We start from the raw sequence: 23,065 nt of genomic DNA, 5'->3' as shown, positions 1-23,065 counted from the left end.
CTCATATACGATATTGATCGATGATCTATCTATTGACCTTGGGCTATTGTCCCCTCTCCAATATCACATATGGTCAGAAAGGTCTAGCGCGCTGACCAATTGCTGGGCGCGATGGAGGTGATGTGATCCTTGTCTACGTAAATGCCTTCAGCTTGCTTTTACAAATTAAAATTGGTTGAGTAGTTCCTGAGATTTAGGACTCCGCTAAAGGTGGGCGGTGCCACGCTTATATACGATTTTGATCTATGATCTATCTATTGACCTTGGGCTATTGTCCCCTCTCCAATATCACATATGGTCAGAAAGGTCTAGCGCGCTGACCAATTGCTGGGCGCGATGGAGGTGATGTGATCCTTGTCTACGTAAATGCCTTCAGCTTGCTTTTAGAAACTGCTGGGCGTTTTGGACCGCAATTCAAACGTTTCGTCATCTTCCATATATATTATTTTTAATTGTTACAAACAACCGTTAGCTGTACAAAAATATTATTACAGAGCATGCAGAGACACTTTGGCGAGAGTATGAAATGAAAATACTCCATACCACAATGTTCCAACTTTCCTGCTTAATTTTCTGCTGGGTCATCAGGTTTTCATACTATTTTGTATTCATGGCGCCTCTTCATAGATACAAGAATACACTATATTAACAGAGTGCGAATATTTCAATTAATTCTCGCACAAATTGAATTGGTTGCCATTGGGCAAATGGTAAATATACTAGTCTATTTTGCAATTAATTTTAGACTTTACATCAAATGCATTGAATTTCGTGCACACAGCCAGAGAGACAGACTGATAGACGACATTATATGTTTGTGCGGTTGTTTGTTAGCCATGTTTACTACTAATTTACATGTACTTGCATTATCTGTTGCCCAAATAACTGCAAAGTAGTCGTGTATTTATAATAATTCGTTGTAATTTGTTACATACGGTAAATATGGTAAATGTGGAATGGTCATAATTTAAAATTTTATTAGAGAAAAAATTAAGGTTGGCTGCCGAAAATAGTTTTTTTTTTTTAATTCTTGAATAATAATTTTTAAAATAAATTTTTTATTTAATTTTCTATTTATTTTTTTTTTTGGTTTTACAACTAAATTAAAATTTTAAATAACCGTCAAATTTCAAGCTTCAAGCATAAATATTACTTTTTTTACCGTTATTAAGTTTCCATGTTCATTAAAATATTCCAAGAATAACGCCACATTTACCACATTACTCACATTCACCTTATTTTCTGCCATTGCCACATTACCACCACTCTTGGCTTTCTGCACGAAATCTGATAGCTGTTTGCTTAGTTCATTTAACCGTTATTGTAACCAGCAGAGTAAATTGACTGACAAACTAATTTAATACATTTCATCTTCAATTTTAAGTTGCTACTCTTCTCAGCGCCGTTATATTCGTGTGTGCAAATGTATGTGTGAGTAAATATAATATTTCATTTAATTAAATATTATTTGATTTATTTGTGCGAAAAGCAGCGGAAATGAAAATCAGTTTAATTAATTTCATATATTAAAATGAAAAATAAGAATAATATTTAAAATTAATAAATTATTGACTCAGTAAATATTTCATATTATATTGACAGAGGATTTATTTGCCCGCAGAGTCTTTGTGCCGCACTATTTATTTAACATTTAAATGCAATAATTTTGTCTCATTATTAATTTGACTTCTTGTTGAATGCTTGGTCATTATTCAAATTTAATGTGAAGCCTGTGAAGCCTAGAAAATGCTTTGGAAACTCAAGCTTATTATTAATAAGCACATTCTTGTCCATAAGGTGTTTCTGAGGGCTACACTTAATTAGTATCTATTGATATTGGCAGATAATTAATGTGATATCTCAATATAATTGTGGATTATTTGATGTAGTTAATTAATGTTTGTATATGGAATTTTTAATCTAAATTGAAGCATACACCTCAGCTAGGGTTAGGTTTACAAATATTTCATTTTGACCTCTATGATAGCTAGATTTTCTAATATGTCACATTGAAATGGTTAAGCTGACTTTGATCTGATTTGACTAGTACATATTTTAAATCGTGGGAGGAATATAAAGGGTGATTCAAAAAAACATAGAAACTCTAAATTTAATGGGGAATGTTTATTATCATTCAAAAGAATATTATTTGGCGTTTATTATTTGAATATTATCTCTTGTAAATATTGGCCGGTTACGTCTCAGATGGTCCTTTCGTTTAATCCAATTTTCGGTGACTTGTTCGAGCATTTCGGTAACTGGCCAATGGCCTGAATCGAAGCGGGATTGTCTCCATAGAGTTTCCATAGAAAAAAGTTAACGATGTGATATCACACGATCTTGGTGGCCAACCGGCCGGCCTATATCGTGAAATTATCTGCTCACTGAAGAGTTCTCTCAATAAATCCATTGATTGATGCGATAAGTGGGAAGTCGAAGTGGATCGCGAGCTTCAATTACAGTCGTCAAATATCGGTTATCATGACGCCACAAGGGTCGCCATTGACGGTTACGTTCTCTCCGGCATCATTTTTGAAGAAATATGGACCGATGATTCCATCAACCCACAAACTAGTCTCCGGTTTGATACATAGATGGCGCTACTAGATTTAAATCCAAATGATTTTTAGTTAGTCCTAACCTTCAAAGGCGTATGTATAAATTTGAATCTGTAGGGTCATTAGTTAGTGGGTGCCACGTGAGCTCAAGCATAATAAACCCGAGTTTTTGCGTCAGTATATAACAATGGATCGCACACGATGAACCCGCTCCAAAGCGTGGAAAAACACAACAGTTGGCTGACAATGTTTTGCGGTCTGTATTTTGGTATGCACAAGGAATAATTTTTATTGACTGCCGTGAAAAAGGAACAAACAGCAACAGCGACTATTAAATATCATGATTGGATCGTTTGAAGGACGAAATCGCTGAAAAACTGCCGCATTTGCAGAAAAACAAAGTAGTGTTTCTCCATGACAATGCACCGCGTCATTGAAAACGATGGCAAATATTCATGAATTGGGCTTCAAATTGTTGCCACATACACCCGCTTCTTCAAATCTGGCTCCCAACGACTATATATTTTTCTCAAAGCTCAAAATAACGATTACTGGGGGAAAATTTTCGTCGAATGAAGAGGTGATCGCCGAAACTGTGGCTTATGGTATTCGGAAGCATAGGAAAATCGTATCACAAATGCTATCGAAAAGTTGGTGAGTCGCTATAATCAGAGTATCACCCTTAAAGGGAACTATGTTGAATAAAAAAAAAAACAATTTTCGAAGATATCGATAAAATAATGAAAATATTTGGGTTCGACCTCTGTGTAAGCACTGTTTGTCCAGGATATAAATCCAACACCAATAACCGACCATAGCGCATTTTCCTATGTCTTTGGTGAGATCGGCAAGAAATCATCAACTCTGAGCTTTGTAGCTACGATTAAATCTCTAATTCGGAACAATACTAACAGCAAAAGTACTGTCTGAAAGAAGTAACTATCTAGAAGTCGCCACCTTCAATAAGAGAAGAATTGAGTACCATCAGTATATAGGCTGGCGTTGGCACATCGATAGGCACTCGCCGAACGCTCCAGGAACTTGATTGAGATGTTCTTATGCATACATCATATAGTTTGGACCTGAGAGAGACTACTACCTGTTACTGGCTATGGCGAATGATTTTGCTGTGAAAAATCAAAAGAAGCTTATGAAAATCAAGTGTCTCAATAGAGTAGAGTGTTTCTACAAGAATGACTTTGTGAAATTAGCTTTAGAATATTAAAAAGTCATTGAATAAAATACAGTTTTGTGCTAAATTAAATTTTTAATATACTATATACATTGTGACAAAGAAGTACCTGGGAATTTTAAATAAATCGCAAAATATTATTATTCATCAATATTTATCTTGTCGTCTTTAAAGTAATCCACACCAGATGCAATACACTTATGATAACGATTTTTTCCAGTCCTCGAAAGCCTTTTTATAAGCATTTTTTTTGGGATAAAAGTTAGCTTCTTCAGCGAATTTTGTTTTATCCCTTCGATCGACCGAAAACGGGTTGCACGGAGCGGCAATTTCAGTTGAGGAACGAGACAAAATCATAGGGAGCAAAATCTGGTGAATTCAGTTTTTGACCGGTGATATTCATTTCGTTTTTGGCTTTAAATTCGGTCAAAATCGTATTATTTTGGAAAAAAAAATCATAGTTATTGAGACGAGTCGAGCAAGAACGCGTTTCATACCCAAAATATTCACCAAAATCATTCGAACGGACTCGCGAGAGATATCGAGCCCTCTTGCCATCTCTCTAACACTTGCCTGATGATTTTCAAGCACCATATCCTTCCTTTTTTATTTCATTCGTTGAAGAGGTCGAAAGTCGTCCAGAACGAGGCATGTATTCAACGATCTTTAAGCTAGTTCCTACATTTTTTAGCACAATTTTTATCCATATCCAGGCTATTGTTCTACAGATCACACCTCTTTAATTCAAAGATGCCAGCAACTAAGCCCCTACCAATAAATTAGTTCAAAGATTTTGAGATTTTTGGGTAAAATGCCTCTAGCTGTCTCATTCTTATACTTATTAAATGTTAAGCTGTTGTTTTTACATATGTACAAATATTGTATTACACCACAAAAATGATTATTTGCAAATTTCGAGAAGCATTTGAATGGCTGCCATTCTAATTAACCAAATTAAGCTTAAAACTTGTAAGCCTTTGCACTTTAAAAGTCACTCATATTGCTAAAAAGCAAGTGTGAGCAAAAGCAAATAAATTCACTTATACGCAGACGCACACATATGTACATATTATATTTATGGGTACAAATGTCTAACTATATACAAATGAGTATATATACATATATGTATAAGATATATTATCTCTTGCCTACACAATGTTCACACTGAAAAATCAATTATCCGCTTAACAGCAAATAAAATTGAAATTTCATAAGCTGCAATAAAAGCAAAAACACGCCCGACCACAAAACGAAAGAAACGGCAAGCGGGTAACAATAAGGATTACAATGCAATATGCAGATTTTATATGAAAAGTTTGCACAAACTTTTTAAACATTGCGGAATGTCTAAATCAGATTGGCCGTAAACGCCACATGGGACTCACATGAAACTGCCAAAGCCAGCGAGTATGCGGAATATTTCCGGTACATTTATAATAACAAAATATTTGTGTAGATGTAAAAACAAAATCAAAAAAAAAAAGAAAAGAACAAAATAATTTGAATTTTGAGGCAAGTTAAATATTTTAACGGAGAATTGGCTGCACATATGACTGCCGCTGTAAGCAAAGGGCGTACGAAGCTGTTTGCGCACACATATGCATTGCAACTTTGACACCTAAATCCCAATCTCAATATTAGTTAAGCCACACTTGGGCACTTGAGCACATATTGAATGAATGAAGCAGCACACTCGAGTGAGAAGTGTAAAAATTCATAATTTTAATTTAAAAAGTTTTACATGAACTTTTCAAATCGTTCAGTTGCACACGCCAATATGTATGTGTCTATAGATGTGAAAAAATCGAATCATATACATATGTATGTAACGCTGATGTACCTGCGTTACCGCACAAGTCGGAACTTTTCGCTTTGATCCTACTCAACCGCTGCACACACACACACACACTTACACATATTGGTGCTTCAGAACTTTCCCCACAAGCGCTGGCTTTGTCGACCACCAAGAGCGAAGGCCCAAACTTTACGTCGTCATTCACACACACACCCAAACACACACAATAACCAATAGCGGCCAGGAACGCCGCAAATCCTCAATCCGGCTGTTTTGGTTCGGTTAACTCGATTATCACGTGACTTTAGCTGCAGTAAAACAAAGCGCTAGCTAGTTTGAGCTGGTTTGCCGACCATCGGTGTAAATTTGCCAAAATGTCTTGTCTATCCTTTCGGGCGAACATTTTGCTTGCACTATGCATTCATTATTTCACATTCACACAGTGTTGCTCCAGCCAGCTAATTTTGTTTGTTAGCTTTAGTGTGTTGTAATACCGATTTTCCTTCAGTTCGCAGGTGGTAGTAGTTGGCGTTGGGTGGCAGTAGCCGGCACCTTTGGTCTTTCGCGTTAATTTCAAATTGAATTTTCAAATACTTTCAGTCTGTTAGGCGCAGGAGTAACTGCATAATGGCGGCAAATTAGGCAAATTTCAACGTAACAATATGTGCTGGGTGGGTGGCTGGTGGCGGCAAAATAATACAGCTAATTTAAATTGAAATAAATTGCAGTCAGAGGGTAAAAGAAAATTACGAAAAACTTTTTCAATGCAATCAAAATCAAAGAGCATGCCGGAAGCGCCAGCGTAGGGTTAAAAACACGAAGGAGAATTTTATTATTTTCCATGCAAACAAAGTTGGTCTGCAATTCAATTATCATATTCTTTGAATGCTTTGATTAGCGTGGATTTTTTGTGGACTTTTCCTGTAAAATTTAAAGGGTAAGACCTTGGATTTAATCGGCATTAAGGAGCCGACCACAATCAGGTGTAATTGTTAATATTAATTGCTTTGCATTGTGATAAAAACTCGTTGAATTAATGTTAATCAGTAATTGCATAGAAAAAAATAAATATTTTTCATAAAAAAACGATTGTGTAAAGAGTAAAAGACGAGAGACGACCTAGATGAGCGTTAGAAAAAGAATCGTTGAAAAGTGGATCCATTACCTATTGCAAACTTAAAAAAGCAAAAGTGAAATCCAGTGAATCAGCCAAATCATTGGCAAAGCCGAATATTAATGACGCCATGATAATTCTCTACATTTATTGCGATAAGGCGATCATGATGTATGCTGAGCTTTTAAAACCGGGTAAAACAATTAATGGGGAATTCTGGAAACTTATCAAATAGGAGCGAGTGATTGCCGAAAAATGCCTGGCGTTTGAATACACGAGTCATACATTTTACATCATGACAACGTTTGGCTTGATACTGTAAGATCGGTTAAAAACTATTACTTGGAAAACACCAGGCAGGAAAGTAATGCCTTACTCGTCTTATAGCCCAGTTCTTGTTCTTTTTGACTATCACTTGTTTCGGCCAGTTCCGAACACTCTCACTGAGATACGTCGGAACAGGATATCGAAAATTGTCTTAATTCATTCGTAGCCACTCAGCCGGCGCCGTTCTTTTGGGATAGAATCCACAAATTCCAGAAAGATGGAAAAATATCATAATCTCATATGGGCAATATTTTGAAAAACACTATTGTAGTTGTTTTTCACAAAATAGCTTAAACTTTGGAAAACCCTCGAACGAATATAGTTAAAAACCGAATAATAAAAATGCAATAAATGTAAAATTATATAATTCATTAGTTAAATATAACAAAACTTACTCACCAGCTGTAATATTTTTAGGGCTGAAGATTTTTAATTATTAGTTCTCTTAAGTCGCTGGATTCGGCCGAACAGTTGATTATAAAACACGCTAAATCTTGAAATTTCGTATATACATAAATCAAAGCAATTAGCAATTATACGGAATTTTAGAACTTTCTAGAATTTGACACTTGCACATTTTTGTTGCTGTTCGCTCTGTAATGGCCATTGGCGCATGCACATTTTGTTGCTCTGAATAATTATGAGGAAATTCATTGTACACATTCAAAATTTATCACAAAATAATATTAAACTATTGCGAAACCTATTTTTACAACAAAATTTGTCATTTAATATGATTTTAACACAAATATCACATATTTATACTTTCTGCTATTTAGCAGCCGACACACTCGTTAATAATCCGCGGACACTAACGTGAATAGTAGAATATGGGACGCGGACGTAGGGTTGCACTTATATTGGAAACGATTTTAAATATTTAGAATAACTTAATAAAATAATTACTTAAAAATTTTATTGTAAGTAAAAATTATTTTATATATTAGATATTTGAATAATATACAACTAATTTTTGTTTATATTATTTGATATTTCAATTCAAACGAATGCAATTATGTTATATGAAATTGAAATTTTTTTTCGGGCAACATTTATGTAATATTTATCCCTTCAATTTCTTAAATATTGAGTAAAAATATATTAATAATTAGTATAGAACTTTATTTAATCTAAACTTATTTTTATTTTCTTCTTTTTTGAACGAGTAACATTGCATTATTGCATTGCTATGCACAACCCTAATTGGTTTGTGACTTTACTTCCGTTTCCCATGCTTTCCAGTTCCTGTCAGTTTCGGTCTTCTCGTTAACGAGTAAGCAAGTTCGTCATATGCGATTACTAAAATTATAAAAATTTGTGTAAAATTGTGTGTTTAGTAGAAAAGTGGATTAACTGAATATCTTTATTCTGTTTTGTATCAGTGAATGTTAAAATGTTGGTGACAGGTAGTGATTATTACGACTATTTCCTGATTTATAACAACAAAAATTTCACAACATTCCAGAAGAGCAAATTTGAACGGTTCCCAAGGTCAGTAAGGTAATTCACCATGTATATGTTCATAGCACAATTTTACACTCACTAAAAGGGAAATTTTAAATATTTTTGTTTTTAACTTTTTTCTTAAAAAATTTATAAATTATACTCTTTATTTGTTTGAGTATCTATACAACTGGCAAATATTGAAACCAAACTGCTAAATATAATATATAAAAACTGTACTTATTGGTAAAAATGTATACTTATTTATAAATAGGGAAAAAAAGGACCCGGAATATTTATTTTGTTGGTCACAAATCGTACTCTTTATGCAAAAAATTCAGCTTTATCGGGACGAGTCGATCAAGAATGCGTTTCATAACCAAAATATCCACCAAAATCTTTCAAATGGACTCGCAGGAGATGCCTCTTGTCATCTCTTTAACACTTGCCTGACAATTTTCAAGTACCATATCCTTCACGTTTTAAATATTTTCAACAGTCGAAGAGCTTGAAGGTCGTCCAAAACGAGGCAAGTATTCAACGATCTCTCGACCGTCTTTGAAGACTTTGCAACACTCGCAGGGTTGTGTTTTTGAATCACCGTAAGCCTTTTCCAATTTACAATTTCTGGGTACTGTTGTGTCCCGATTTAATTTGTTTAATTTTTGACAATTTTAGAAAAGTATCAAAATAATAATTTCAAAATTAATTACTATGAATAGTGAATTCCCCTTATTGTTTAATATTCTACAACACTATCACTAGTAAGTGTGATTTTTTGTGGGATGCGGAAGTAGGGTTGGATTTGTACTGACAATAGTTCTAAAACTTATTTTGAGTTATACAAAACTTTATTTTACTAATATCCTTACATTTATAATTTATATTATATCAAATATTTAATTATTTTTAACAATTATGTGTATAAAAAGTTTCGAAGATGTGTCAACAAAGCTAGATTTTGATCGATTTTTATATTATTCAAGTATATAAAGTTTGCTTTAAGGTTATTAGAGACATATCGATACCGCAATTAAAACTTTAGGATTGCTTTATATACATATACATATGTATATTAATTTTAGAATAATAATGGTTTATTTATATGTTATTTACAATTAAATTCTTTTTAGTATCTATCATCTATGAAATATTCAAATATTATCCTGTGCACAATCCCAATGGGTTTGTAACCCCACTTCCGTTTCCCATGCATTCCAGTTCTCGTCAGTTTCGGTTTTTTACGCCAGCGAGTAAGTCAGCTGCTCGAAGGCAGCAAACAAATTATTGAAATTCATATTCATATTGATTGGTAAATTTAAAAGTTTTGTGATTAAGCGGGCAGGATAATGATTTTATGTTGTGGATAGTTGAAATTATGAACGTTGTCGGTGATTTAATTATTATTATGAGTATTGCCAAGTGTACATGCGCCAGCAGCCATTTCGTGGCGAACGGCAACAACAAATGCGCAGCTTCCAAGTGAGACAAATGCGAACACTTCATGAATTAATACATTTTAAGCTGAATGTTTATGCTGTGAATGTTTTAAATTAAATTTATTAAAACTAATATTTATAAAGAAAAGTTAATCAAGTGATAAAATTAAAGAATTTGAATGTGAAAATAGTTGAAAGGAAGTTGACAAAGAAGTTTTTGTTAAGCGACTATTCAAATATGCAAACGAATGTAGTACATCGTGTATACAAACATACATAAATGATTACGTATGTATGTATGAACTCAATTATTTCGTATTACAATCTTGTAATTATAAAGGGTGCAGAAATATAAATATACATTTATAATGCTAAAATATGAAATTAATTTTGGGTTCTTATATTGAAAATTAATTCGAGAAACTAAAGAGTTAAATAAACATCATTTTAATTATATTAAGTGTCTTAGTGCTTAATTGTAATTAATAATGACTAATAATTATTAGTTCGGGTAGAGATGAGTAAGTGTACAATTGTGTGATGATGTGGAATGTGAGTGTTTGAAAAATTAAAAAAAAATTATATTAAATTACAGAAGAAAGGTGTGTTTCAGTTTTACATATACATATATACGTAAAATAATAAACTTAGTGAATTGAATAACTTAAAGCTGTATAGGCGAATTCAAAAAAATTGAGCAAAATTCTCTTTGAAATAATGGTAAGTGTTTTTAAGATAGAATTCATTATTTAGAACTTTTGTTTAGAAAATTATATTATTTTGGATAGAGAACATTTAGTAAAATTAACAGTTTACATACCATAATATTTGTGTACTATGCTATTATATTAAACAACAATTGCTGCTAACATATTATATAATTATAAAATTCGCAAAAATATGGCATTTTTACATACATAAATTCCACACTTAAATACAAATATAAAATACAATTTCTGTGGTATAACTTTCTGAAATTAAATCGAACTTAAATAGTTCGAACTTTTGCGATAAGATGAATGATATTTGAAGATGAGATAAGCTTCGCAAATTGCGCTGGATTTCACTTCTTTCCGAAAATCCCTTACCATTTCCATTTCACTTGCTAACGAAACCGAAGAGCTGGTGCCTTTCATGACATGATTTATGTAGTACGTTTTCACTTACCCGCCTCTTTCATTACGGATGCGCTGCCCAACCAACGCTTTGAGCATTAAAAACACCGCCGAATCCTTTCACAGGCACCTGGTATTTTGGTTGCTTTTACGCGAAAATACGACTATCTCCAGCTATTGTTTTATCTATGGAATCTGCGCGGTGGCATGGCACTGGCATGCAAGTGCAGATAGTGCAAACAAGTGAAATGCATACATACAAACCAGTAGCAACAACAACAATAATAAGAGCCATTGGCAAAAACATGCAGCAGACTCATTTGTTACGTAAAGCCAGTCGCTGAAATTTATTGCTATGCAACAATAAAGTGAGTAGCGCTGGAATATATATACTACATACGGGTGTATGTATGTTCAGTGCGAAACCGCTGGTCGTACAAAAACAATGGAAAACCACACGTTTGCACCGATTAAGATTTGGACTTTGTGAATGCTGCATATTTAGCATGGTGCGTGGGGAGCACTGGCATTGATAATAAACAAGCGAAACCATTTGCAACAACAACAACAAGAGCCTCGGCATAACACATTGCTGAAACAGCTGCAGTGGAAAACAAACGTGAAATTTTAGCTTCAGCGAGAATTCTACATTTACCAAGAAATTCCCGTTTCCTTTCGGTTGCGCGAGTAATTAAACCGAACAACAACAGCAATGCCATGGCAACTGCCGCCGTGATAGTAAAGCGCTTGAAAGCTGGAAAAGCTGATCTCCCTTTGTTATTATATTTACATACTTTTACGGTTATGTAGTGTAGGTGTAATATAGCATACACACACATATACATAGCTGCAGATATATTTATAAATGAAGGTGCCGACTGAATTACGCTCCTGGCGATGCGTTTGTACGTATTGCAACGGCAGGATTAATCAGTGGCTTAAAATTTATTGCGCTGCTTGAGAATATTAATTACAATGGTAACGGCAGTTGCAAAACGTACAAAAATCGCCTTAAAAGTAAGCGCGCCAAAAAATATAAATAAAAAATCAAGCCACCGCGTTACTTTGACGGCCGGCGTTGCTGTGACCACAATAACCGCTATGGGCTAAAGCGCTGCCAAGCAAAAGAACTCAATTCAAGCTATAAACAAAAATTCCTTTATTTCCTTCCTTTGCAGGATTCGGAAAAAAGAAACAGTGGGGGAGTAAATGGCTTTTGGGACTTTCGGTTTTGCGAACATTCACATTTTTTATGGACGGGTAGGATCGAAAACAAGGCAGATTTAGCGGGTATAAACGGATCAGGAACAGGTGTTGGAAAAGAGTGGAATTGTAAATATGCTGCTGCTAAAGGCAATGATTCGTATATGTCTTCTTCTTCTTTACTGGCGTAGACACCGCTTACGCGATTATAGCCGAGTTAACAACAGCGCGCCAGTCGTTTTTTCTCTTCGCTACGTGGCGCCATTTGGATATTGCAAGCGAGGCCAGGTCCTTCTCCACTTGGTCCTTCCACCGGAGTGTAGGTCTTCCTCTTCCTCAGCTTCCCCGGCGGGTACTGCGTCGAAAACTTTCAGAGCTGGAGTGTTTTCGTCCATCCGGACAACATGACCTAGCCAGCGTAGCCGCTGTCATTTAATTCGCTGAACTATGTCAATGTCGTCGTATATCTCGCACAGCTCATCGTTCCATCGAATGCGATATTCGCCGTGGCCAATGCGCAAAGGACCATAAATCTTACGCAGAACCTTACTCTCGAAAACTCGTAACGTCGACTCATCGGTTGTTGTCATCTACAACTTCAAAGTTACGACCGTGAGAGCCAAGTTGCGAGTGCGACGACTGTTTGTTTGATGACAGAAGATATTTCGTCTTGCCCTCGTTCACTACCAGACCCATTTGCTTTGCTTTTTTTTCCGAGGCTTGTTGTTCCTTTTTATTGGTACTGTTTTTTTTTTACGTGGCGGGTCCCAAGCCCAGCGTACAACCCCGCGAAGGGGATGGTTTGCCTTCTCACTTTAGCTCGCCTTCAAACGGATGTTCTTAGGCTACCCAGAGGATACTTGGTCAAAGGCCGGAAGTCGTGAGCTGCTTGAGTTATATGTAAAAGAATCGTTTCTGGCCACTGCCAGAGAATTTTCCTCACTTGCTTAAGGGTTTCTTCATATCAAAGTAATAAATAAAGTTTCCCGAAAAACTCATATTTTTCTGGCACAAACACCTTTACTGCTGAATTTGAAGGTCTAGATTAAAAAAAAAATATATTAAAAGATGAGTATCTCCTTGTTAAACATCCAGGTTTCTAATTAATAAAATTTTTTTTTAATATTCTTTAATTCTGTGGTTACCTTTGGCTATACGAATACGCCCCTGCATTCAAGAACTTTAAGTACACAAGGCGTACCATGGATTACTCCGAACTTCCCTTCACTTATTTTTCTCTCTCATCCTTCGCTGACTCCCAAACTTCCACCGTGGAGAGCAGATTTATTTTTATCCTTTATTCTTACGTCCGTTATTTAAAATATCTGTAGCATTATTTTTCTTGCAGTTACAAATACTTTTAATACGTTCAATTCAGCAAATGCATAAATTCTTATTTTTTCCCACCAGCCAGTTCCATATGCTGCTGCAACTTAATCTCGCCATTCACAATGCTCAATCCGCCATGAACAACCTTTTGCCGCATCCCGTGGTATATACTGAAATACATATTGTCTGCTGCCAGGTGAATACAGTTACATGCAGCTTTGGCTTACACGCGTAACAACAGCAACAACAACTGTGTGTTTTCAGCTGTGCTTGTGTTAGTTGGTTTTTCCAGCTATTTTGCATGTTTGTTTTTCTCAATGTTGCTTTCAACTAACGGGTTTGGTTCACTTCTTTCCCAGAATGCCCTTAGCATTGTGTTGATTGTGATTTTTCGCTGTTGTTGTTGTTTTATTTTTCACTATTGCACTTTGCATGTTAGCTGCTTTCTGACCGTTGTTGCTGTTACGGTTGTTGTTGTTGCAGCTGTCTTTCGTACTCGCGCACTGTTGGCTAGTAGTTGTTGATGCCATTGCCGATGCAGATGGACGTCTGCTTATTTCCAGTACATAAATTTCATCAATTCAGTGAACTGCACCGACTAGCGGTTATAGTTCGCCTCCTTTGCTACCAATTTCCTCGACGATTTCTTCTGTCCACTGTTATTTCGCGCAAAACTCTGCGTTCTTCAATAATTTGTAAAAATTTAAGCCACACTTTACATTGGCTTGAGCTGCAGGACTTCTGATGTTGCAGCTGCGAAGTTTCGCTTGGCAGTTGACCGCTTGAAGCAATTTTGAAGTCAAACCTTTTAATTTGTTAAAGTTATAGTTTTGTAATAATTGATTTTCTTTTACAGTGTTATTGATATAGCTAGTATTTTAGTAGAAAATGCAATTTAAATTATGGTATCCTGAATACGATATATTAACTTTGCCAGAAAGAAGCGTCGCAGACCTTTTAAAATATAGATCCCTAGTCCCTCAATTTTTGAGGTATCGACCATAAATTATGCATACCTACATTTTCACTAAGAAGCTTGTCCGAATGGCCGATGTCCGACTACTATGGTTGATAGCTGTCATACAAACTGAATGATCGGCACAAAATGCTTTTATGGAAAACTGTTTCATTTCAGAAGATGTCTTTAAGAAACTTTGCATGGGTTAATATCTAAGACAGTCACAGAAGTAATGTTCGGAAATGCCGTTGCAACCGAAGTTAACGTTCTTTTCTTCATTTAAGTGAATTTCAAATCTTTTATGGACTGGAAACTAAAATCACGATGCTTCAGTGTTTAGTTAAAAATTAAATTAATTAAATAATATTGTATAAAAATCACCCTTATTGGTGACTTTAAGCTTTATATTGAGGATTATTCTGTGCCTATGATACACTTTCTACTGCCAATTATTCGATTTAATTTGGTACCGAATAGTATTTTTGGGATGGAACTAATGTTGCTTTAGACCGCGGTCGATCCTCTGGAACTCTTTAAAGTCATCTATATATCTACTAGACTGGACAAAAATAAAGAACTATCAATACTGATATTAACAAGTAAGGAAGGGCGCAGAGATTGTTATTCCAAAAAAACGCTCTCTCATTTTCATTGAGAAAAGGAAGTTTGAAAATATTTGTGTTGGGTATATGGGAACTACTGACCCAATTGAACCCATTTTTGGCAAACATAATACTGTCAGAAAATGTTTATCCCTGTCTTTTTTATATATCTCACACCTCTCACCGTGCTCCATGCATTCGGTACCTGGAGACTAGAACAGTTTTGGCTAGATTTGGACAATTTTTGGTCATTATTGGTGCGTAGTTTTATCCTGTTACAATAATTGCTTCTTTGATTGTAAGAATCAAGTGGAATTTAAAATTGTGTTATATGGAAAGCAGACGTAGTTGTTGTTCTATATATTTTACTAGAGGACCCAGACACGTTTTACTGTGGCTGTTACATAGGTAGTACTACTAATACCATCTATATGATTTCTATTAGTTAGATTATAAATATTATTTAAGTGTTAATTTACAAAAAAATGAATCATAAAGAATTTTGTGCGTTAAGAAAGAATTGGTTTTTGGGGTAAAAATACTATTGAATTTGGGCTGTGCATCAGTGAAATCAATCGAGTCCAATCGACTGTCAGCCTAGTGGACTGCATATGTATTAAGAAACGGTTCTCAAGCGTGGAAAGACAAAAAAATCGGCTGGCAAGGTTATGGCATAAGTCTTTTGGGATGCCCGTGGTACATTATTCATCGAATGATAAATGAGCCAGTTTTAATTCATTGCATTGTGTATTTGATTGCAGTTCTATTCTACCATTCCCAATATTTAGCAATTTTATTATTTTTCAGGAAGGATCAGTTTGAAATTGTACGCATATATGTATTCATCGTTCCCGTTTAAATATTGTATTGCTCTGTGCAATGCTTCGAAAAGATTTCTGTATATCTCAAATTTTAATAGACCTTTTTATCAACACTTCAGTTATGCCGCTATTTTTTTATGCCAGACCTTTTGCAATTGTAAATTGCCTGTCAAGATACCCCCTCCAATAGTTAGCAGGTATGAAAAAAATATTATAGCTACCCATAGATGTATTGAATGACCCAATTTATTACTTAAGAACGAACAACTCTGTCCACAATATGAAAACTTGATCTACAGATGTCGCCTTTTACTTTGGCATCGTTTTGTTTAATGCACGTTTACGCCAATTTAAGGTTTGAATATTGAATACTGCGATGGTAGCGCCATCCATCGGTCAAACATTTAAAATTAGCAATTAATTACAAATGAAAAATTAATTTAAAAAAACATTTTCCAGTGGACCAAATTGTAAATCTAAACCATTCTCGAATCTCCTTGAACATACACACAAAATTTCATCAAAATCGGTCAATCCGTTTAGGAGCAGTTCAAATGCAAACACACGGTCAGAAGATTTATATATATAAAGATTTTCGCACTTTAACATAGGAACATTAAAAGAAACTTTTGTACCCAAGTCGGACTTCCGCCGCGACTGTACTTGGGAGCATGCACGCACCGACTGGATTCGGTAGAGGGCGTTCCTAGCTAACGAATGAGTGGCTGGTCAGTTGTCTCAGAACACTTGAAGAGTCAGCACAAACATTTTCGCGCGTGTTTCTGTGAGTGGTGCAAGCCGAAAATGTAAGCTTCGTTAGAGTAGAGGCACGCGATTAAATTTTGTGTGAAAGTCGGCAAATCTGCGACAGAAACGTTTGATATGATCAAGCAGGCTTACCCAGATGTTGCTTTAGAAAGAAGTGGTGTGTTTCGGGTCACTAGTCCTTTTTGGAGGTCCGGGAAGAGGTCGCTGATGAATGAGCAAATCCAAAGTGAAAACGATGCTGATTGTCTTTTGTGATATTAAAGGCATCGTCCACCATGAATTTGTTCCTCCTTGAGAAAGCGTCAATGCAAAGTTTTACGTGGAGGTCCTCAAAAGATTCAAATGAGGGGTTAATCAGGTCCGACAAGATATCGCAGCTGATTGGAAGTTGCACCAGGACAATGCCCCGTCTCACACCGCTTTTCTTGTGAACATCTTCTAACCAAGCCCGGCATTTCATTCCTTGTCAGAAACGGCCAATGAAATGCAAGAATTTTGAGACGACAGAGGCGATCCAAGCAGCATGCACATCGGCTCTCAAGGCTATTCCGGAGAATGCCTTCCGTGACGCATGGATATAGATAACTATATAAAAATCGAACGAATGCAGTTAAATGCATACAAATCCTACGCTGGCCAGGACATGTCGAACGCATGAAAGACGATGCCCCTTCGATTCTAGACCCTTGGGTGTGCAACGAATGCAGGAGCGCCAACGTATCCAATAAAAGGACAGAGCACTGTTGGCACGCAGAAGATAGAGACAACTGGCAAAATTCTGTGTTTTCCTCCAGTCCAGAAACTACTCTTTTGATGTCCTTTGTAAATATTCTACAATATACTTTATTTAGTTTTTGAGCTTTACAAAGCTAGAGGGAGGTGTTTCTAATAATAAATTAAAGAACTGATCACCTGAGTATGACTCAGCTTTTCCTTCTAAAGTCTGTCACAAAGCTTTCTAGCAAACATTTTTTTATTTAGGCGACACATTTAATCATGTTAACCGAAAAAAAATTCAACATTTTCAACTTTGCAAAGGTTCGTTTTCCGCTTAAATGTTCCCATTCAGCACTTAAGTAGTTTTGCTTAACAACGCATTAGCATCCAGTAGCACTTGCAAAGTGGAAACTGAAAATCAGCGCTATAATCTTAACCCGCTTTACGTTGCTTCCGCTATGTGCTGTTGTTGGTACGTACATTTTCGCACTTCCGTCGTATCCTAGTATTAATAGCCCAGCTTAAGCGCAGACTTACGCGAATACGATTATTATTGCTGTTGCTACTAGTCGCCTTGCTGTTTTTGTTGGTGTTGCCAGTGTTGTCATTGCCATCAAAGGAAGTACATCATTAAGCGCATCCTAATGATGTCTATAACAACCAATAAGCGCACAAACTCACAACCATTTCAATCGTTGCATGCGCTATTCGCACTTAACCTCACTATATTGACGTCGCTTGGGCGACTTAGTAAGTGCAAGTAGACACTGAGTCTATGTGAGGTATATGTGTGGTGATCATTATCAAAATAGTGCGCATTAGTGAAATAGTATTTAGCATAAGCACAAACCAGATAGCTCAAAGCTTAGGTGTAGAGAGTGGCATAGCGAATGCAAGCAAAAAATGGGCATGGCTTTGAAGAGATAAAGGAAGCAAAGAGTAGAGTTGCCCGTCTGAAGTGCACCTGCGCTTACACACATACATACTCGTACGTATTACGGTAAAAATTCGACAAGTGTCGACTGTTCACTTCGGCATTCAAGGTGCTCGCTCGCTCTGTCACTTCAACAATTTCGCCACTTAAATGCTTTACCGATGCTTTGCTGCCACGACACTTACCCAGCGCCACTTCAGCGCGCTTAAAGGCTAAGATTGAATGAACCAAACTGAATTTCGTGATGAAGGTGAAGGTTAAAGAAAATCAATTTAGCTTTGCTTCGATAAAAGTAAGCTTGTGTGTGTGCGCAAGCACTTGTGTAGTTGCTAAAGATTTGTGTGAAGTGAAAGGCGATTATTTTTCCACTCAAAGACACTAAATTTGGTTCGGCAGTCAATGGCTGTCGACAACTGCTTGAGCGTTAGAGCAGCGTTGCATGCATATATATATATAAAAATGTACAAAGAAAGCTATTTCCAACTTTTGGTGATTTGGTTTTCACTTTGTTGTGCATTTCTTTGCCGTCATGCTTCTTTCTCTCACCTTCATTTTTCTTTTTATAGTATTTTATCTGCTGTCGTTGCCCCTGCGCTCCTCTGGCAGCATTTTTATTGACTTCCGGCTTTCATTAGTCGGAAGTTAAGTGAAAAGCACGTGCAATGCTTGCGTGAATTTGTCGAAAACGTGCGACTTACTGAAAGATTTATTATTTACCGTTAGTAAATTATTTATTTTATAGCTGGTGGAATTCGCTGTGAGAGAATTTTGAATAAAACATACGTTTGTGCTATTTAGCGTATGACATGCATAAAAAACGAGTGCAAATTTTATGAGCAGGAATTGAGTCTCTTTCACTTTGCGCCCTGTGATATGTTTTGCAGTTAGATTTAAATGTAGATATATCTAAGCAAAGTTAAAAAATTAGAAATATTTTTAAAGATTATATACATTAAAGTCAGCAAAAAGGATTTTTTATTAAAAAAAAAAATTAATTAATAGAAAAATTATAAAAAAAAGTAATAAATTAAAGTAAAAATATTCACCCTTGTTTTATATATGTGTTAGGTAGTCGAAAAAGTCTTTTCGTATTTTTTCTATAAATTATTATTTAGATTTTTTACCTCAATTCTTACTTAGTTTACGTGTTGAACTCTCAACCACTCGAAACGTAAGTGAATACTCATTATTCCGTGGTGCAAGCATGTGGACTACAATCACGAGCATGAATATGAGTACCCTTCCATACCTATGTGTACCCAAAAAACTACTTATTTACAAAACGACAAACACCATATGGTCAGTTGCGAATCCTGGTGCTTGGTTGGTGGACGCATATTTTTCTTTCACTTGTAAAATTATTCTTCCCCAGATTTTGAAGTTACTTACGTGAGCTTGAATTTTGTAGTAAGCTTTGATGACAATGCAAATTACATTTGCCACACTAGCGTGCCACATATGCTTACGCGCCCTCAATAACGGCCATGGATGAACCCACATAGAACTCTAACGCAAAGAAAGCAAAAGAAATGAACGAATACCATCTGTTTTGTGAAGCGTCCCTGTAGGAAATTATTTATGAATTTATCCATTTACTGAAATTTAAGTACCCTAGTTGTTTCTTAAAACAAAATATGACGTTAAACAATATTTTTGCGAATATAAGGAAATTTTCTGAATTAAGTATATGATATACATTTGTATAGAAAAAGTACTTCCTTCAATCCTTCTACTTTTTCTCAGAATCATCTCATCTGTAATCAGAAATATCTTTTATAGAAATCCAATAGTGGTCTAACTGAGTTAATATTTTCAAGCAAACTCTTCTTCTTCTTCTTCTTTACTGGCATAGAAACCGCTTACGCGATTATAGCCGAGTCAACAACAGCAGGCTGTTGGTGGTTTTTCATTGGGGGTGATTTTTTACGTGGCGGGTCCCAAACCCAGCGCACAACTCTATGCAGGGGATGTTTCGCCTTCTCACTTTAGCTCGCCTTCGAACGGATGTTCTTAGGCTACGCAGAGGATACTTGGTCAAAGACCGGAAGTCGTGAGCTGCTTGAGTCATATGTAAAAGAATCGTTTCTGGCCACTCCTAAGTGAATGGCGATCAGAGAACTTTCCTCACTTGCGTGAATTTATACACATGACTCCATCATCCCTCTCCCTCAATGAAAAACCCATCAGCATATTATTCCTACTGTGTATCTTAATACCAATACATACATATCTGTCGAAGCAGCTCGAGAAAAGTCAACCTGTCACACATTTATGGCGTACGAAACCTTTTCAAATGCGTCCAATGATGACAGCAAAATATTTCTGCACCCACACACACCCACAAAAGCAAACAAACATATAATAATATGACAGGGGTTTGTACATAAATAGGTGCTGTTATTTTTTGCGGTTGTGTAGTTATTGCAATATACATATGCATACATATATTTATATATATGGGCGAAGTGAAAAAGCATAAATATATGGTATTTGTATGAGTGAGAGGTATGAAATGAATTGGCTGTCGCCCATTGCTGTCAAGCTGCGATTTCTGCTGAGATTTTCATGTTGACGTAGGATGGCAGTAAAATGGCATTGCTGTTATTATTGCGTATGCTGAATTCTTGCTGCTTAGCTGCTGTTTGCTTGGATTGTTGTGCTTCTTCCTGCAGAGAGCCCCAGCAATGCGCTCACATCAGTAAACGGAAAGGCGAATTTGTGGTTTACATTTTTTCAAATTTTATTCTATTTTAAATGCGTTTTACTTTATTTGAATTATTTTTATTGTAAATATGCACTCATATTGGCGTGTGTAAATGATTTCTGTAAATAATAAATAATGCTTCTCTAGTAATGTTGGGAGTTAATGATGCACACAGTTTCACTGGAGTCATTACCATACAGCTCGGAGATAGGAGTTATCAAAAAACGTAAAAGATAACTGTTATCCTTTTTTGTGTGGATAAATAGCTTGACAAAGCAAAATATATGTAATAAAGTGCGGTTCGCAATAAATAAATTTTACTAGATGTTTTGCATATGTTTTTAAGTGAGATTATTCCAAAGTCAGTATACAAATTATGATCTTGGCCTTTTTTCAGTCCTCGGAAGATTTCTCATGAGCACTTTTTGGAATGTTATCTCTTGCGCTGAAAAGGAGTTCCATGGAGATGCAATTTTAGTTTGGGGACAAGAAAAAATCACATGGAGCCAAATCTCGTGAATACTGGGGTTGAGCAACGGCATTCATTGCATTGTTGGCTTTAAATTCGGTCCCAATCGTGGCTCAATGAATTGTTGCATTATCTTTGTGTAAAATTTATGAATTGTTCTTCCACAATTCCGGCCCAATACGCCCAAATAAAAGTCTTATTAACCGCCTGTCTCTCTGGAACAAATTCAGGATGCACCAAACCAGGAATATAATCAGCATCAACTTGATTTTTTTGGTTTCGGCTCGTTTTTTTTTCTCCCATTTTGAGATGAAATTTGAGATTTCTAGAATTTTCATTTCATTTCACAATCTAAAGCGGTCTAATGAAAACAATGTTTTTCAAAACTTTATGTCCATATAAATGGTATCTTTGTTGAGAAATTTTAGTGAATTTAATATGAAATTTTAATTTTAGAAAAATATTTTAATAGAGGGGCGCGATTACGCGTTTATAGCACATATTTTATTTTGTTGTGGAATAGTTGTCAAGATTTTGAGGTTATATTGAAGTCAGTCATTTCAGTTGATAATGAAAACTGAAGTCAAAGGACAGTAAAGAACTTTGAACGATTCTAAAGAAGTTCGAAAAACCTTTTGAACATTTGAAAATGGATTGTGTTAAGTCAGAATTATAGTCGAGACTGTTGATGTAATGAATTTTCATGCCCTGAGCATTGCTGAATGTTGAAAATCAGGGAGTTGTATGATAAACTTTTTTGTTTTTCAAGGGTATTATAACGGGTGATTTTTTTGAGGTTAGGATTTTCATGCATTAGTATTTGACAGATCACGTGGGATTTCAGACATGGTGTCAAAGAGAAAGATGCTCAGTATGCTTTGACATTTCATCATGAATAGATTTACTAACGAGCAACGCTTGCAAATCATTGAATTTTATTACCAAAATCAGTTGGCAGAAAATCCGCTTTTTTATCGACAAATTTTGTTCAGCGATGAGGCTCATTTCTGGTTGAATGGCTACGTAAATAAGCAAAATTGCCGCATTTGGGGTGAAGAGCAACCAGAAGCCGTTCAAGAACTGCCCATGCATCCCGAAAAATGCACTGTTTGGTGTGGTTTGTACGCTGGTGGAATCATTGGACCGTATTTTTTCAAAGATGCTGTTGGACGCAACGTTACGGTGAATGGCGATCGCTATCGTTCGATGCTAACAAACTTTTTGTTGCCAAAAATGGAAGAACTGAACTTGGTTGACATGTGGTTTCAACAAGATGGCGCTACATGCCACACAGCTCGCGATTCTATGGCCATTTTGAGGGAAAACTTCGGACAACAATTCATCTCAAGAAATGGACCCGTAAGTTGGCCACCAAGATCATGCGATTTAACGCCTTTAGACTATTTTTTGTGGGGCTACGTCAAGTCTAAAGTCTACAGAAATAAGCCAGCAACTATTCCAGCTTTGGAAGACAACATTTCCGAAGAAATTCGGGCTATTCCGGCCGAAATGCTCGAAAAAGTTGCCCAAAATTGGACTTTCCGAATGGACCACCTAAGACGCAGCCGCGGTCAACA

The 23,065-nt window shown here is 35.9% G+C and overlaps 1 protein-coding gene across 1 annotated transcript in view; it reads right to left on the bottom strand.

Annotated features, from left to right (window-relative positions):
- The window catches only part of LOC105229981 (apolipoprotein D), a 527,418-nt gene that overhangs the window by 41,748 nt on the left and 462,605 nt on the right, over nt 1–23,065 (bottom strand). The window lies entirely within an intron of this gene.

The sequence above is a fragment of the Bactrocera dorsalis genome, chromosome 3 (assembly GCF_023373825.1).
Source record: "Bactrocera dorsalis isolate Fly_Bdor chromosome 3, ASM2337382v1, whole genome shotgun sequence".
NCBI classification, from domain to species: Eukaryota; Metazoa; Arthropoda; class Insecta; order Diptera; family Tephritidae; genus Bactrocera; species Bactrocera dorsalis.
This window is presented reverse-complemented; position numbering and strand designations above follow the sequence as displayed.